An 11,586-nucleotide genomic window follows, 5' to 3' on the forward strand; every position below is an offset into this window, starting at 1 on the left:
ATGATGCGAGATGAGCCTAGTGTCAAGCTGTTTGCTCAACAAGTCAACGAACCTAATATCTCTTGTGGCTTCTGCAATGACCTTTAAAATCAAGGCCATCCTTGCCTTGAGATGGAGCAAAGCCCCCTGCCTTAACTGTGCCATTAAAAAACAAATAAAAGGTTACTTTACAGTTAGGACATCAGACTCATTACCTCTGGCAAGGAACAGCAATTACACCTCAGGTATCTATTTTTTCACTCAAAATGCTCCTCGATATTAACCAATTGTTTGCCAATTGCTTCCTTTGTTGTTTTATTTTATTTTCTTTTTAATCCCACCATCTGGCACCTTTCTGCATGAAGCACTGCAACGGCTTAGTTCCCTATACATATGGCTTAGTGACATATACAAGTGGCCTACTGGAAATGGAGGAAGGAAACTGCACCATGCTACAGTAAACTCTTTTTTATTATTCATAAATTACGTTTTGGATGAGCTTCTCCAGCCTGGTAGAGCTGAGGGAGCTACAGGGCTTTGGCAATGGGAGATGGCCGTAGGCTGCCTTGACCTGTGAGGGGTCAGATGAGGGGTGGGCAGCACGGAGAGCCCAGCCTGGGCTCATTGGGTCTCTGAGCACTGCAGAGGCCAGGCTGGAGGCTACGCTTGAACTTGCCCAGGATGTTCACGATTGCAAAGCGAAGGACGGGCTGAGCTGACCAGTGCTGGGCTGCTCGGATGATCTGCATGCTGAGGAGACCTTGGGCTTCCCAAAAATACCTTCCGTGTGCCTTGCTGCTGCCGCTACAGGGAAATGAAACTGTTCTCAGACACCTATGCTATCACACATGTGTGTACGTGTCCATCTCCTGTGAGCTGTGGTAGCAGGGGCTGCCCTCGCTGTGTACAATGTGCGTTGAGGCCTCCTTCTCTGTCCTGACCTGAATTTCTGCTTCCCATCACGTCCAGTGGCACCGCTCTGCTGTCCTGTTTGAGGTCACAAAACCCGAACCCATGGGTGTGGTGCACAGAGCTACCACCCTGCGAGTGACCCGTGATGACTTTACTGTGAATGTGTTAAAACACAGCATAAGTGGTGTGCACACCTTTGCTCTCTAAACGCGCATGTGAGACGTCTGGGCTGGGTGAAGAAGAAAGCAGGATGTGCTGGAGGAGGGATTGGTCCTTGTGGGAGGGCAGCGAGGGCCTTGGGTCTGGTGGGGAAGAGTGCAGAGTGCCCTGCAGCAAGATCTGCCTTTTCTATGTGGTGCTGCAAAAACTGCACAAAGTTATGTCCAAGGCAATGCTCTAACTGGAGCACGTCTTTCTGTTATCCTGATGCAATAAGGAAACAGGGGCATTTATGTCATCAAAATCCCCACAAAAGTCCCAGATTTTTCTTTTTTTCCAACAGATCTGGAAACCTCCCAAACTCAGAGCACAGCCCCAGCCTCACGTAGGGCCCAAAGGTGTTTTTGTGTGCCCCCGGCTGAGCCGCTGCATTATGTCCTCAACTAAAGCCGCCTCTTCCCTCCTTCCTTGCCGCCCTGCCCGAGCCCTGTGAAGAATTTTGGCCACGCTGCCCTGCATGGCTTTGACTGGGGAAAAAAATCTCAGTTCCCCCTCTCACTCCCTGTTGCTCCCCGGTCCCGCTCCAGCACCCACCAGGGCACACAACCTCCTGGGCCATGTGCTGGCTGGGCAGGTAAGGTCTTCCAGGCATTTTCTCTGTTGTGGGATTTACTGGTGCTCCTGCCCAGCTGGCCTTGCTGAGGTAGCCTGACTAGAGCTGCTGCTGGTCACTGCTCCCAAGCAAAAGCCGCTGTCCTCTCTTATGGAGCAACACAGTGGGTCCATGTGTTGATGCTTCTTAATTAACAGAATTGTCTGTGTTTATTTGCTGCCACTAAAATGTATTCTTTACATAGCTGTCCTCTCTGCACTGTAAAATGATCACTTCTACTATTTTTAGATGTGTTTTCCTGACAGACTTTAATTTTCCTGTGCGTCTGCTGCTCACCTGATTGTGCTGAATGACCAGGAATGAGGACAAAACAAGCCAAGGGAAAATGCCCAAGTTTTCCATTTGGACAGCCATCTGGAGGCACCCCGGCAGGACTGTGTCTTTTCAGAAGGTTGGGCACCCACTGAAAGTCAGCCTCCATATTCTCAGGAGAAGCACTAGAGCTCTTCAGTCTTGGCAAAGCCTTGGTGGGAAGCACAAGCAGCGGGGCCATGGCACAGAGCGGAGCTGCTTGGTTCCTTGGCTCTACCACCATACACGGTGGTAGAGGTGTCGTTGCACAGATGTATGTGGCAATAAGGTCCTAAGAGAAATGGAGCTAGAGGCTAGTTGCGCAGCAGCAGCAGTTAACACCTGGAATTGTTTGTAGAACCTAGGAGAGCTGTGTTTTAAACAGCAGTGATGATACCTGGAGGGAAAGTATTGGGTGCTCTCCCTTGTAATTCTGTCCCCATCTCACATCTGATGGGAAGCTCTTTCTTTATCTAGCCTGTATGATCATGTAGACTGAGATTTCAAACTTAATTCTGAGCAAGAGGCAAACTAGGTAAAATACTGAGCAGTTCCACAGCATAAACTCCATCTTGGGTTAGTTCAGAGTGACTTTTTTCCTTCTGCTTTGACATTAAGGGCTTTTTTTGCACCCACTCTGGGCAAATCACCAGTGCATTAGAATTTGTCTTGAGTTGCCTTTTCAGGGAAGCTCACAAAGTCAGTTTTGTTCCTTCAGGACAAAAGGACAAAGAATCTAAAGTCCTTTACCCACATGCATATACAGTGCCTATAAATTTTAGCTTTTCTCCTGCTTGTATTTTGCTCACTGATTCTGAGCTGGTTCATGAGACAAAGGGTTTGATATAGACGTTGGTTCTGGAAGACCACTTGAACCTTTCTCGTGAGAGTAGAGAATAAAATCCTATCCTCTAGTGCTGTATCTGTGGAGCTCCTCATGCATGTCGCCATCTTCAGTACTATAAATCCCCTAGGGAACAGCACTGATTTTAGCATTTTCAGGTTAAAGGGGAGGGAGCAGGAAGGAGAAGACAGTATCTCCTGCCCCTGCCCTTGGAGGAAGCAGGTTTCTGAACTCAAGGAAAATGTTTGGAAAGCACAAAGTATTGGCTAGACTCTGGTCCTGGTAAAGCCAGGTGTAAAACTAGCTGACACCACTGGAAACGGGCCTATGGGCCAATGCTGAGCAGATCTGAAAACATCCTGCTCTGAAGAAGCAACAGACTCTCTTCTCCATAAGCATCTCTGGTTGCAGAGACTAGTTCCAGACAGAAAGTAATTCAAGTCTTTCCAGTCCTGCAAAGATAAGCATTTGAGATATCGCCTCTGGTCGCCTCATGGCAAGCCATCTGGCATGGGAAGTGATAAGGCCCTAAAAGACATTCAGCCTCTCTTTATCTGCAGTAGCAGGAAGCAGAGAAGTGCTTGGGGCTGGGATGCAAAGGGCAGCAGTACCCACACATGAGCAGCCTCTGCCAGAGCCTGTAAAGTTGGGCTCATCAGTCCATGGGGGTGACAGCTGATCCTTGTGGACCTGGTGTTCACGGGGCTTGTCCATGGGAAGCAGGACAGCACTGGACTCGGAGGACTTGGAGATGCTCTTCAGCTCCTCATGGAAGAGCACATGCTCTTCCATGTGGTGTTTTGGTGGTGGCAAGCCACCCCTACTCAGCAACGAAATGTCTAGAGCATGAGGGAGAGAGGGTAAGGCTGTGCCTCTTGGAAGCTGAAAGGGAGGGTGAGTTTCACCAGGGTTTATTTAATCAGAAATGATTACTCTTTCCCTGCTGGTGAAGCTCCTCTGGGGCTTTTCCTCCCAGCCTTTATTTTCATTTAGCCTCTTTAATGCACTCTTTATATATATCTGCTGTCTCTATCAGAGTGGCACCTGCCAACATGCAGCAAACAGAAAAACGAAACCCTGGTGAGGAGGAGGATGGCAAGGAACCAGCACAGATGCCTTTTCAGGCTGCAGTGCATGGGTGACACTGCTGGAGAGGACTGGGCAGTGCTGGGAAACTGGCGACAGCCTTTCTGCACCACACGTGTTGGAGGGCAGCGGGTGTTTTGCAATGTCCCTGCTGACATCTGGTGCAGGGAAGGGCTGGGGAAAAAAAGGCCATCTGTTTTCCTGGAGCTGGATGTAGCTTCTTGGCTCCCATAGCCTCACCAGCTCCCAGCTTCCAACATCGTGAGGCAGCCCACCCTTCCCCAAACCATGAGGCTGCTGTGAAAACACCCTCATCTCCACAGCAACAAGCAATAATAAATACTTGGCTCTTCCTGGTTGCTCTCTTGGATGAGGAGATGAGGGACCGTTTTCAAGGTTCACCCAGCACTGGGAAAGGCAGATTTCAGACAATATATCCCACTTTGGCCTCTGGACCCTACAAGATGCCCATGGGGTTCTTGTGGTTCAGTGAGTCGAAGCCAGAAGTCTGATGCAGTCGAACTCTGATGTTGTGCATAGAGTTTCTCCAAGCTGGGTTGAGTGGAGAAACGTGACCTCTCTTCCATGCTCAAACTAACACCCTGAGTCAAGCAAGTTGTGACTGCAATTTTGTGATTAAAATCTCTTTGCTCTACACAAAAACTAAAGGGGATATTCCAGCGGTGTTTGGACCTTGCATTCTGGCTCTGATATTTTGTCTCCAAGGGGTAAATACAATCCTTGGTCAAATGTTCCTGCCCATCCTCTCACTATCATCTTATGTTTCTGGCACCTGCCAGCTCAGCAAAATGCCCTGAGAGCAGAAGCCCGAGTGCACTTGCTGACCCACCAGCCTGCTCAAAACATCCTTGCCATCCCAGCTGCCTTTCCTCAGCTTTTGCCAGGGGCTTAGGGAAGGAGATACATCCCTCCCTGTCAGTGTCAGGGCCTGTGTAACTCCCCATATAATGCCTGTGACCCTTGTGTGGGCCTTAAAATGGAACGGTAAAAAATACACGTTGGCAGCTAGGTTTCCTCTCCTAATGGCTATTACGTTGTCACTGTTGTCACAGGTAACCATTGCTGAAAATGCTGTGGCCCTTCCTTGCGACTTGTGAATGAATTTGCCCCTTCAGCTCTTTACAGGTTCCTTCTGTTCACTGCACATGGATAATCTGACTAACACCAACCATTGCTTGAGACATCTGCACTATTTTGGATGATAAGGACACTACCCAGACATACGGATGGGCACGTGTATACATGTGCTTACTGTGGATGTTATACCTGCAGCACAGATATAAAAGGTGTCTTTTGCAGATACCCGTATGCCTGTAAAACTGCATCCTGGAGGACAAGGAAGCTTTTGAGAAGAGAGGTACCAAGAATACCTTAATAACTAACCCAAATTTGCAGTGGGTTTGCAGCTGCTCATAAAAGAATCAGCAGTAACTTTATATCTCCTACTGCTCTCTGGGCTGGAATGCTGAGAGCAAAGATTTGGTTCAAGGAACCATGATATTTTGAGTTCTTGGCCACATACTGAAAAACAAACATTTGGTCATTCATTAACCTGGAAGAAGCAAATAAAATAGAAGATTGTTCATTCAAGAGACAATTTATGCCCACTGAGTTGAAACAAATGTCTTTATTTCATTCTATGAAGTCATTTTCTAAGTAATTAGTTTCATCCTTAGCCCATACAGTTGTAATACGCTGGCAAATACTTTCCTGCAGCCCAAGTATTTATCACTGGCAAATGACTTCTTAACCTTCCAGTTGCCTTTCTGGAAATGTTGTTTTGTTGGTAGATAGCAGCTGAGTGAAATATGCTTCCTCAAACCATTTTTTACAGTTTTAGCTTGATTGGACACCATCATTTTGAGGCAATAAATTTGTTCATCAGACTTTTAAGAATCCCAGTAGGCTCACAAGCTTGTGGGATAATGAGGAATACAGTTTGAAGCTGCATCCAGCAGAGGTACCTGTGGCTATTTGCATCAGCGCTTTGGGGTACAGGGAAAGGTCCGGGCTTTGTTTATCAGCATATAAGTAATTCATGTGCTCAGTGGGGTACTGGAGTGATGAAGCACTTGAGCATGCTCATTCACCAGCTGTTTTAGCCCCAAAAATGTAAGGTCGTATTTACCACCCCACTGGGGTCTTGCAAGAAACTTTTACTTCTAAGAACTTTGCTTTGGAATTAAAGCTAAGCGGGTGCTCGAGTGCCTTGCTGGGCCAGGCCTCAAGCAAGCACAGAAGTGAGCATGTGTTTCCTGTCACAGGCTTGCTGCAGTGGCTCTTGCAGGGAATTCCTTACCCTGTGTGTTGTATAAAGCTCTTGTGTGTGGCTAAGGAAGCATTCAATACCAAAATGGTGCTCCTTAAGAGGGGCGGCCAGATTTCGGGCAGTTTGGTGAATGCTGGGGATACATAATGCTGGCTTCTGGTATGTCATACATGTCTTTCTCCTGAGAAGATTAAATGTGGGCAACTTCTGAAGGAGTAAGTAGAAAAGAAAGGGTTGGATCTATATGGCAGCTGGGAGTGGGTTTAGTGGCTGCTGGTGCTTGATGAAGGAGTTGTGTGCTCTAGGTGTCCCTGCTGGAGCAGGGGGGTTGGACTAGATGATCTCTAGAGGTCCCTTCTAACCTTAACCATTTTGTAATTCTGCGATTCTGTGATCCAGAACTAGCTGCATTTCACTGTTTAAATTGTGAATTACCTTATTTTGAGAAACTAGCTATGTCTTAGCTGTTGCCTAGGAGCTATAAAAGGGCAGGATTGTGCCTTTGGGGTTTGCATGACTCCGTTTTTTTTTTTTTTTCATTAAAAGAAAACTGAAACAAATAAGAGAGTCCCTAGCCCTTTCTTCAGTTCACATAGATACGGATGACAACCAAAGATAGATCTCTTATTCCCTGTGTGACTGTCATGGTAGAGAAGCCTCCAACAAGCAGCTTGGTGTGTCTCAGCTCATCTGCACAGGGGACTGGTTGGCAATAACTGCTGATAACTGGCCTGCCATGGGTTTAGTGGCACAGGGAGCTCACCCGGGCTCTAAACTGAGGAACGCAGTCCTATAAGGCTTGGCCTAGCCTATAAAATCCCCCAGATTTGGATCTGGCCCTTGCACTTATGTCTCTCAAACTGTGACCATCCTGTCTCTCTTCACCATGTTTCCTCATGCCTAAAAAGACTGAAAGCAGGCGGCGACTCTGCAAGGGTAACAGAGATCTATTTTGGGGAAGCTGGTTAGATTTATGAGTTCAAGTGTGTTAATTCCCTGTGTGTCTGCCATGGCAAACAAATACGATGCACTGAAATTTCAGTGCATCCTGTTTACACTGCAGCCCAGACAGTGGGAGAAGTATTTTTAAACAGGAATGCAGATCACATTGTAATCTCTATGTGTTTAGGAAACAAACATTTTTTGCCACAATGCAAAACAAACATTTGCTCAAAATTTAGGATTCCTTTCTCTTAAATTATCTACAAAACATAAGCTCTAACTTATTCCCTCCTTTCCCCATGGTTTCCTCACTGCAAGCCTGTGATACTTCCAATGAAGAAATGTTTGCCATAGGTAACTATTTCAGATTTTTACATTTTGCAGCCTGCCAGGAATTTGATTGCTGAACATATATTGTTTTGAAATATTAGGTGCATTTCTCTCAATTGATTGGCTGCTGCTTGAGTTGAAAGCAATGCCTGGATTTTGACAGTGTTTTTACACTGGAAGAGAAAAAAAGGAATGACTAAAAATGATCCTGTTTGCTAAAAATACTTCAGACAGGAATAGCAAATTCCACTGAACTATTTTATAGACTCACGTGTGCTTTCGGTTGTGTTAAGAGATTAGAGCTGCCAAACTACGCAGAAAGTTGTGGTTGGATTTCTATTATAGGTCTGCTTTTTGCTTCTCTCAAAAAAACAAAAACATAAAAGACTTCACAGATGCTGCAAAATTAGTAGGTAAGTAGATTTTAGGATCAGGGTGGGGGTGTGGGTAGGTGTTGCTTGCTTTTTTGTAGCTAAATTTTGAGGTGTGTTGAAGGGCACCTGGGTGGCGTGGCGATGCTGGTAGGGAAGCTTCCTGCACGAGGCTGTGCTCCCTACCCTGCGCCTAAGGGCTTGCTCTTGAATTTTCAAGGTTGTCATCCAGTTCCCAGGGGTTCCTAACTCTGAGCATTGCTCCTGGCTGCAAATTGAAGAAAAAAAAAATCTTATCTGGAGCTTGGTTTACCAGGCTCGTGATTGATTTTCTTCTGGACCTGTAGCACCTCCACTCTTCCCCTTGGGCCTGCGTGTCTGGAGCTCCTCTGGCCAGCCCTTATGCTGGGGGGTTACCAGGTGCCCAGGTTTCAATGCACCTGTGATTTTTGGAAGCAGTTGTCACAGTGCCACAGCAGTCATAGCTGTCTGCAAGGAGAAATGTGCCCTGGTGCGGGTGGCCTCCAGAGCAGGATCCTATCGGGATCATGGAGAAGCTCCTGGGGAGGAAGAGTGAAAAAACTGTTGTCGTAGCAACAAGCCTTGGGTTTTATCTTTCCCAAATTGCATCCTTAGCTATTTGTGCAGAGTCGTGACTTTTTCTTTCTTTTTTTTTTTTTTTGGTAGCTCAGCTGGAAGTTGGACTTTGGCCTGAAGTTTCTGATAGCTCCTAGTGCGAGTGGGGAGGATGAAGAGGCAGGAAGGCCAAGGACCCTTATGCAAAAGGCATGTGTTTCTCCAGGAAATGAGTAAGCAGCAGCCAGCGTGAGAGAATAGCTGGGCGGGAGAGCAGTAACTTGGCACGATGGCCCTCTGCTCAGTAATTCACCTTCTAATGGCCAGTGGAGCATGTGGTTTCTGGTCCCCCAGAGATGAAGGGCAGATCACTCCAGTGGATGAGATGATGGAGCAGCAGTTGGAGGCTCCTTGTGGTGGTCTCCAGCCAATACTTCCAGCCTTGTGGATGGTGCCGTGGCAGCAGCCGGCTCCGGCAGGGCTCTTCATGTCTCCTCCTTGCTTGTGTGGTAACTTCAAAGCAGGTGCCATAGGGCCCTGTAGGAGGATGCTATATATAGCTCATGATCGTCAAAGAAAACAGGCCATGTTAAATGTAAGGAAATGTTCTTCCTGCTGGTCAGTGGGTTCAGAAGTCAATGGAAGCATTAACATATAGAGCCAAGAAGGACATTGTTGCCTTTTTATGTGTTAAAAATTTGAAGGAGTAGAAGACTCAGGATGGCTTCCATCTTGGCATCCCTTGGAGAAGCGTGTTGGGTTGACACTGCCTCATCATCTTCCCAGCTTACTTTTCTCTATGTTGTTTTTTATCTTTTAATGTGCAGAAATGTTATTGTTTAATGTGCAGAATATGTTATTTTCTAAGAGCTTCCCCTATGGAAAGCAGCATGTACCTTGAACCCCAGCTCAGCTGGGACCAGCTTTGTCACTGTGAGTTAGCAAACAGCGTTTTCAGGGAGCAAGCCAAGACGGGAAGCAGAAATACCTGCCGGGACTAACCTAGATAATTTGAACATTGTCATGTTCATTAATAGCAATGAAGAAGAGCCACTGCAGGCCATTACTGTAACGAGCCACGCAGGCAGGCAGGTGTCTAAGCTTTCCTGGGGGAAAACTTAACAGAGAAGCCAAGTCATGACCCTCATTCCCATCATCGCGTCTCTTGGCCGGGATACATTTACACTGCAAAGTGATGCACGAGGGATTTGAAACACCTTGCAGCTGGCACTGACTCTAATAACACTAATAAATAGATCCTCTGCTTGCAAAATGATTATTTGTTCCAAAGCAGTCCTTATTAATAGCCCAGGGACAGCGGTGGCCATCTGGGAGCGCAGAGATGCAGGGCATGCCAAGAATGCACCCAGCCTTTGCCCCGGACTGTGGCCACCGCCTTCATCCCCGCTCAAGTGGGTGCTAAAATTGGTTGAATGTTTCCGTGGTGCAATCTATTTCCAGTCAAAACCTCTACTCGTTGCCATAAGTATTTCTTAACGCAGCTAAGAAAAGCATGAGGGATAAATTGACCCTTGGGTAACACCACTGACTCCAGAGGACTTACCCCTTCCTGAGTTTGGCCTGCTTTATTTTTATCATATGAATTTTCAGGGCTGATTAAAATCCTCCCGTACAGCAAAACAAAAATTAGAAAGAAAAGAAAGGAAGGAAAAATGAAACCAAACACCAAACCTCCCAGTAAAGGTCAGCGACCATCACAAATGTGATGAACACATCCGTTCGTCACCTCTCCCTGGGTAAGTGAGGCACAGCTGACCAGTCATGTTCCTTGGCTCTCTTGCCAAGGTCAAAGCTGTCTGCCAATAATAGATGAGATTTTCTTTCTTTATTTTTTTTTCTTTTGAGTTTGTCAGTGTGGCTTGATCCTGAAGTTTATTAAAAATCAGAGACACATTTCAAAGTTATAAAGACTGAAACAACCTACTTCCTTATGGCATGGTGTTTGAGGGATTTATTTTGTTTACCATACTTTTGGCTTGGCTTATGAGGTCTGTGCTCATCCTGGCAGGTTTTTTTTTTTTTTTCTTTCTGGGAATATACATTCAGTACGTGCAGGATTAATAGCAAGGAGAGCTACACAGTCTGGGATCTTCTGCCTTCAGGCAGATTTATTTAGAGAGCTATATATATGCTCCAGATGTGCACAGATAAATGTGTATCTTCGGTGGTTACAAATGATGATCGCAAAACACCGTGCAGACTCGTCACCTAATAATAGATGACTTATAAAATCAGTACTTGTCAGTGCTTATAGCAGTACTTATTTTTAAATCTGGCACAATAGATCCCTTGTTCTCTAAATAGCCTGTTGTTTGAACCCTGCATAATGCTTGCAAAAATTGGGAGACAAAAAGTAATGCAGGTAAATGAGGAAAATAGCAGAGATGAACAGTGCCCGGTATGGCATGTACTGGAGGGAGCTCAGTCCTCACAACCGTTTATTTCTAGACGTGCTGAAAATTTGGTCGCAATTGGGCAACCAAATTAGACATTTTGGGAAGGAAGTACTTATTGGGGAGCACGTTAGCTAGGCAGCACCCAGGGCACACAGGAACTTGGCCAGCAGTTCCAGTGAGCAGAACAGATCCAGTTTGTGTCTGTCCCTGCAGCTGCCTGGCCTCAGCATGGGAGATAAGGGGAGTGCAGCGCAGCAGCTGCATGGGCTTGCAGGGAGGAGGGAGACTGCATTAAAAGCAGCACGACTTTCTGCAGACGTTAACTTCCTGGCTGGGACAGGAGTTTGGGCTTGGAGGAAGAAATGCATTTAGATCCTTGCTCAGGACTTGTACATTTTTAAATGGTACGTGTCCAAAAAGATTTGTTTTTTTGCACTTGCTGGACTGTGGATACAAGGAGAGGTGTATCACCTGCAGCGGGACTTGCACTATGGTTTGGACCTATTTTGGTGTATGTCACTTGAAATGAATCATAGCACTTCCCTGGCAGGTTCATGGATTTTTTTCCAGCTTGCCACCATTTTTTTCTTGGCATAATGTCTCTGTGCGATACGTGACTGAAGGGACTTGGCATCTCCTTCCCCTCAGTGCCAGGTGGTAGCAGACTGCACATACCAGCACTGCAGTAGCTTTATCAGCTTTATCTTTATTCATAA

This window comes from Tinamus guttatus, unplaced genomic scaffold, assembly GCF_059628265.1.
Source record: "Tinamus guttatus ecotype Peru unplaced genomic scaffold, ASM5962826v1 Tinamus_guttatus_pri_ptg000115l, whole genome shotgun sequence".
NCBI lineage: Eukaryota > Metazoa > Chordata > Aves > Tinamiformes > Tinamidae > Tinamus > Tinamus guttatus.